Below are 6,860 nucleotides of genomic sequence, written 5' to 3' on the forward strand. Positions count from 1 at the left end.
GAATGGAGGCCTATGTTTTTGGACTGTTGTAATGAGCTGCTAGTATGGATGGATACTAAAGAATGGAAGGTAACTGATTCATTCAAAGAATCAGAGTCATTCGTTCATGAATGAGACTGCAGTCGTAGTTGAGTCGTGCAACACTGCAGAAATGTGGACAATACGCATTTTCACAAAGATATTTGAGGAAGACCTTTTTAAGTCAGGATAGATTATTAAGAATAGAAGGACGAGTGTGTGAAATTTTGTTCCTCAAATGAGTTGGCAGAAATTTGAAGGTTATCGTTTTTATTTTTCTAGCAATCTCAACATAGAGGAGGCATAGTTTGAGGATATTTCAGTTTACAGGATTTCATGCAGTCAGATGTCAAAGATTGTATTTTTCTATTCCCTCGTGTCTTCATCTTAAAAAAAATGTTAGGTACAGTGTACTTAATGTGTTCATGTAGAATTGCAAAATACTAAAGGGTGGGTTAAGGTATAGGGGTAGCATAATTACGTGTAACTACAGAAATCAATTACAGATGTAACTACACGAAGGCATTTTTAGGTTATACTTTATGGTGTCCTTGTTATACATTTAAGTACTGAGTAATATTAATTAGCTACATGTACTTGCTATATGGTTAGGGTTAGGCTTAGGGTTACTTGCATGTAATTATGCATAAATTATTGTTATTAAAATAGTATGTACATGTATGTAACAAGGACACCGTAAAATAAAGTGTTACCAATTTTAACAGTAAATATAAGTACAAAGTGAACACATGAATGTACATAATACTTGCATTGTATCAAATTATCAAATGTAAGTATGTAGTGGTTAAAGACACTTAATAACGAGTGGGTCCTGCTTTTCTGTTGTTTTTTTCTAATGGCTTTGCTCTCTAAACTCAGCATCCCAATGATTACACATTTCCTGAGCTGCAAAAAGCATCCTATTGCGGCCAGAAAGTGCCTTTTTCCAAATTACTAAAGCTTTATAAACATAATGCTTAGAGATTGTACCGTCTGAGTAATAAGTTTATCGGTCCCACTTTTTATTAAGTGGCTTTAACTATTATGTACTTGCATTTAAATTAATCATTTGATGCAATGAACATATTGTGTACATGTTTTTACATTGTGTTTATTTAAAAAAAAATACCTGCATGTAATTACATCTGTAATTAATTTCTGTACTTCAGAATTACACTGTCACCTACACCTTAACCCACCGTTAAACCTACCCATACCACCAAACCTGTCCCTAACCTTACCCATATCCCACCTCAATAGCAGCAGAAGTGTTTTACAATACAATATGAACACAATAAGTACATTGTACTTATTATTCATGAAAGTACATAGTAGTTAAGGCCACTTAACATAAAGTGGGACCTTTGCATAAATAAGCTAATCTAAAAGAGTTATACTTATGATAAGAGATGAAGAAAAGCAAGAGCACTGTACTATAGCTGATTACCTTAGCAGTGAGTGACAAGGCAGAATGAACCTTTAACGTTGTTTGAACCTCAATTTTGTGGGTTTCTTCTGGTAGTTGGTATATTTTTGTGTGTTTTGTGGAAACAGCCAACTTACACTGGTGCACTTTGTAAAACAAAATGAGCGCAATTCATTGCACTCGCTAGATTAAACAAATTAAGCTTAATTAGATGATGCATGGGAACAGCCAGTGTAATGAGTGCAATTTGACCATGGCTGCATCCGAATATGCATACAGTCCTGCCCTACTTTATAGCAGGCGGAAAAGGTATGCGAGACGAGCAGTATGTCCAAATTCACAGTATTCATAAAACTGTAGTACCCTGAAGTGTCATTTGTGAAAGACAGTAAAACAACGCAATTGACGCTGGTACTGTAAGTAGGCAATGACAACATGATGGATATGGTATGCCTGGAATATTACACATATTCATTCTATAGAGAATGTACTTTTTGGATGGTCGTAGAGTAATTACTAAGTGCCTACTCAAGGAGTATGCGATTTAGGATGCAGACCTATTAATTGATAAAGGCTTTTTAGTCCTTCTTCTGTAAGTATGAACAGATGAAACACTGGATGGAACAGATTGATTATTCACTATGATATTTTCTGTGAGGCTTTTAATGTGTAAAGAGTGACAGATAAGAAGCTGTGGGTTGATGGACCTCTCGATATCAATATCAGTGTCCTCCAGGTGTGTGTTGCCCTCTAGTGGAGAATGTGAAATGTTCACTCCATGCACAAGCCGAACAAAATTTAAACAAGACGTATATTCTGAACTTTTCATAGGAACCACTAAATCAGGAATGTCCAGTCCTGCTCCTGGAGGTCCAACGGCCTGCAGAGTTTAGCGCCAACACAGCTGCCAGAAAGCTTCTAGCAATGAAGACCTTGATTAAGCAGGTGTGTTTAATTAGGATTGGAGCTAAACTCCAGGAGCAGGATTGGACACCCCTGCACATCTTTGTTACAACATAGTCCAGTGTTTCCAAATCCTGGTCCCCACCCAAGACCTCAAAGTGTGTGTCAGACAAGAGAGACATCAAAAAAGTGCAATGTTGGGGCTCCAGGACCAGGATTGGGAAGCACTGCTTTAGTACAGGGACTGTGGCCTGTAGTACGAAGTGAGATGAACAAATGGGAAGTTATAGGTTGTTGAAGGAGGGAAGTGTTTAATGGGGTAGTATTAGTAATAACATGGAATGATAATTTTATAAAATTAATGTTGTAATTTGTTGATTTGATGTTCCATGCAGAAAATCAAATAAAGAAATCTGAAATAAAAAACAAGACAGGTTGACCAAAGTGCTTTAGACAAGCATAATTACAAAATACCTTTACGCACATACAATAAAACAGATAACTAGTCAGATAAAGTTTCCTTTGGATTTCAGCCGTGACTTTGGGACATTTAAAAGGAAGCTCTGACTAGATCTTAAAGGGTTGGTAGAATAATAATACTGTAAAACAACAGAAAAAAATATTCTGGAGGACCATGTAATCCTCTAAAAACCATTAACCAATCCTTATTAAACTCTCGAATCAACAGGAAGCAAGCCAGTACTGAAGAGATTGCTTTGTCATGCCAGTCTGGACAAATTAAAAGCATAAAGCATGTTTCCAAATCTTGGAAGCTTTTCATTTTAGCAATTTTTTTTAGCAACTTTGGAGTGACATAGGGAGATACAACCGAGGGTCATCAACACAAAAATGGCTTGGCCCACCGTGTTTTTGACCGATTAATCCCAGAGGTAGCATATATAGGGAAAACCGAACAGGACCTAGACAAGAACCTTGAGGAACCTCAGAAGAGATAGGCCACGATCTTATCCATGAAAAATTACACATGCTCTCACTGAATAATCAGCAAAAGTAGAACATACAGGATTCAGGACTGTATTTATTGCACTAAATAAAAATTTAGGACTATGACAATTCTGAAAAATACAGAATCTTGGCTTCTTTAAAAAAAATGTTGATACAAAACCATACAATCTCTTAATATCTCATATGAAACCTGTAGCCCGTCCCATTCCCATTTTCTTTCTGCTTGTCTCCATTTTTGTCTAAGCAAGTGGCTCTCAGCATTAAGCCAGGGCTGAGCTATAACTTTCATTTTACGAGTTTGGGTGCAATTGAACTGCACTGCTCTAATCAATGTTAAAATCAGCCACCAACTCATCTAATCCCTAACTACATGGAGAATACTCAAAGACTTGTGTCTGCGACTGGGAATTATAAACCTCTGAAAACCTAGAGGCCGACAGATCGTTTATAGAGCGAGCATAGCTGCCGACTGACTCAGGGCCCAAAGCAGGCCCAGAGAGACTAACATTAAACATAAGAAAATGGTCTGAGAGCACTTTATTCTCTATTGCCAACTCACACACCGGAACACCTCAAGACAACACCAAATCCAGAGTGCTTGTGCGCAGAGTCAACTACAGATTGGGATAAGGTTGAAAGAATCCACTAAAGATAAAAAAGAATAAAATATATCTCACACTAGAGGCTTATCAGGACAACAAATATGAATATAAAGGCTATCAGCTTTCCTGTAGTTTGATTGGTGCTAGCAACGGCAAGGTCATGGGTTCAAGCATAGTGGTAGTAAGTTGAAGTAGAAGCCTCATTTGTTTTGGAAAATAACGGCACATGCTCTAGAGGATGATAATTATCAGTGTCGTATTACTTTGTAAACAGAGGTCACTTCCCTGGGAGCTGGAAGAACCAAAACACAGAAACTCCCTCTGTACTGTATGTGTGGACGACGCCTCTTTACAGTTTGACTTCAGTGACAAATGCTGATTATGTGGACATACCTAGTTTATCAGTATGTGTCTCCTGGGAATCGAACCCATGACCTTGGGGTTGTTAGGGCTGTGATCTACATCAGCTATCCCTGTAGCACATCACCAAAGCTTTGGCAGGACTATAAGCAATGGTCTTGAACTGCAGTATAATATGCTGGAACTGGTATCAGACGATACGTCTCAGACACCTAATCAAGATGTGATGACTATAGCAGCACTTAGATATTTGGCCACTGGCCTGAACTAGCATTACTCACACTTCAGACATAGTGTGTGTGTGTGTGTATGTGTGTGTGTGTGTTGGCGCACAAATGTACTGTAAGTGTAATTCTTCAATCCATTGATTATACATATTTTTTCCTAGCAATTTTCTTCAGATATATTGTTTTTTATCCATTATGGAAAGCATACTATAATTTCACACAATATTTCAGTTTGTTTGAAATTGTCGTGATATACTGTTCGTTTTTGAAGTGAGTCGGGCTCATGTTCAAAATAGTGAATAAAAAAAAAAATCGTTCTTCTATAGTTGTAATTAAATTACAAACAAACAAATTCTGTAGGCGTACTTGAAATGCATGCCTTTTGCAAAACACCAATTCACTGCAGTTTCTAGCTGAAATGAACACTAGAGCCAGTAAAACACCAACACATTTTATTCCTTTTCAAACTAATTATGATTACAGGGCAGATTATTCATCTAATTTCTGCACAGTTGAAAAATAAGCTCAAAACACTTACCATAGCACATGATTTGTAAACTAGTGCATTTTGACATTTGCATCACATAACCAGCTCCATGGCTTTTCTGACATTGTAAACTTGCTCATTAGCTCACCTGGTACAGCATTACTAGTGATGCGAAGCACTCATTAATGAGTCAAATCACCATCAAATACGAGTCAAGAGCTCAAAGACTTGTCAAAGCATGGTTGTTTAGTGTATTGAAGGTGGTGCGTTATTTTCAAATGAACGTGAGTATAACAAGTATGTTAGTAAAAAGATTATTTTATTTTCCCTGTAAACCACAGCTTTCCACACCAAGAGTACAGTCGCGGATCTCGGTGTCAGATTTCAGTCCTCGTATGCACTGTAAAGTTGTTTTTGGTAAGCTGTGAGAATACTTCAGGAGGATGATATTAACTAATGCATTTAATACAAAGAGAAGCAAAATCATGACAGATTGCATGGTTACTGAGAATGAAAAGGTCATTATCATTGCTAACGCTCATGTTTTTAAGCACAGAAATGGCTGCAGAGAGATTCAGCATCTCCACAAATACATTTAAAGATGATATCCAACCCGATCTCATGAAAGTGTGTATAAATAGTACGCCAAATGAAAACGAAAACTCGTGGTATTGATACACAAAAATGGGCTTTGGCGTGTATATGCTACGCGATTGGTAGGTTTAGGGTTGTGGGGTAGATGCGTATCATATGTACGCGAAAACTGCGTATTATATGCACACCAACAAATTTCGCATCATATGCACGAGAAAACTGCGTATTATATGCACGCCAACAAATTTCGCATCATATGCATGAGAAAACTGCGTATTATATGCACGCTAACAAATTTCGTATCGTATGCATGCGAAAACTTCGTATTATATGCACGCCAAGCACATGCGTATCATATGCACGCCAAAGTCCATTTTTGCGTATCAATACCACCGGTTTTCATTTTTATTTGGCGTACTATTTATACGCATTTTCATGAGACCGGGCTCTGATATCTATCAAAATGGAAAAATCTGCTATTTATTCTGACCAACCTCTCAACCTTTTTTCTGTGGAAGACACAAGTGTTTAGCAGAGCATCTGAGCAGTTTCCGCAGTTTACAAATCACCTTTCTGAGACCCTATAAATAAATCTGCAGCGCTCCGCCGTGATAAATGTGATTTATTGAGAGCATTTCATCACTATCACATCGATGTGCGAGTAATCTTGGTTTAAAATGGGGTAAATCTTTCATTGTGTCCCAGTGTCTTCTGCACATTCGTTTCTTCAGGCCGTGTCCTGTGCTAATGATGATGACATTAACATCTGCTTTTGAGCTCTTTGGCTCAGCTCAAGTTTATTTGAAGCTGGGTTTGAGGGCAGAGAGGCTTCCAAGTGTTGAAATATTACAGCGTTTTGGCACACACCTCCACCTCCAATAAAGACGAGGATATTTCATTTAAATACTTAATTATTCTGTGTAAAATCCCATTCGGTCAAGTGTCCTTGTTCATGATATTTATTCAAGATTTTATGTTGAAGCGCCTCTAAGACTGGACATCAACAGGCACTGATGAGATTGTACAGTATTCCAGCCTTAAAGGGGTCATAGGATGCTACATGCACTTTTACAAGTTGTTTGAACTGAAATGTGTGTTGGCAGTGTGTGTACACAACCACCCTATAATGATAAAAATCCAACCAATAATGATAAAAATCCAACCAATAATGATAAAAATCCACCCAGTGTTTTTTTTTTAAATCTTGTTAAATGTTTTCCCCTTTCTCAAATCGAGCCGATCTCAGATGCCTGTCTGTGTGATGTCACACAGACAGG

The 6,860-nt window shown here is 37.6% G+C and overlaps 1 protein-coding gene across 1 annotated transcript in view; it reads right to left on the minus strand.

Moving 5' to 3' along the window:
* LOC107680187 (gastrula zinc finger protein XlCGF57.1-like) overlaps nucleotides 1–6,860 on the minus strand; it is a 964,523-nt gene that overhangs the window by 790,470 nt on the left and 167,193 nt on the right. The gene's annotated exons all lie outside the window — the stretch shown is intronic.

Source organism: Sinocyclocheilus anshuiensis, unplaced genomic scaffold, assembly GCF_001515605.1.
Source record: "Sinocyclocheilus anshuiensis isolate Anshui unplaced genomic scaffold, SAMN03320099.WGS_v1.1 scaffold492, whole genome shotgun sequence".
NCBI classification, from domain to species: domain Eukaryota; kingdom Metazoa; phylum Chordata; class Actinopteri; order Cypriniformes; family Cyprinidae; genus Sinocyclocheilus; species Sinocyclocheilus anshuiensis.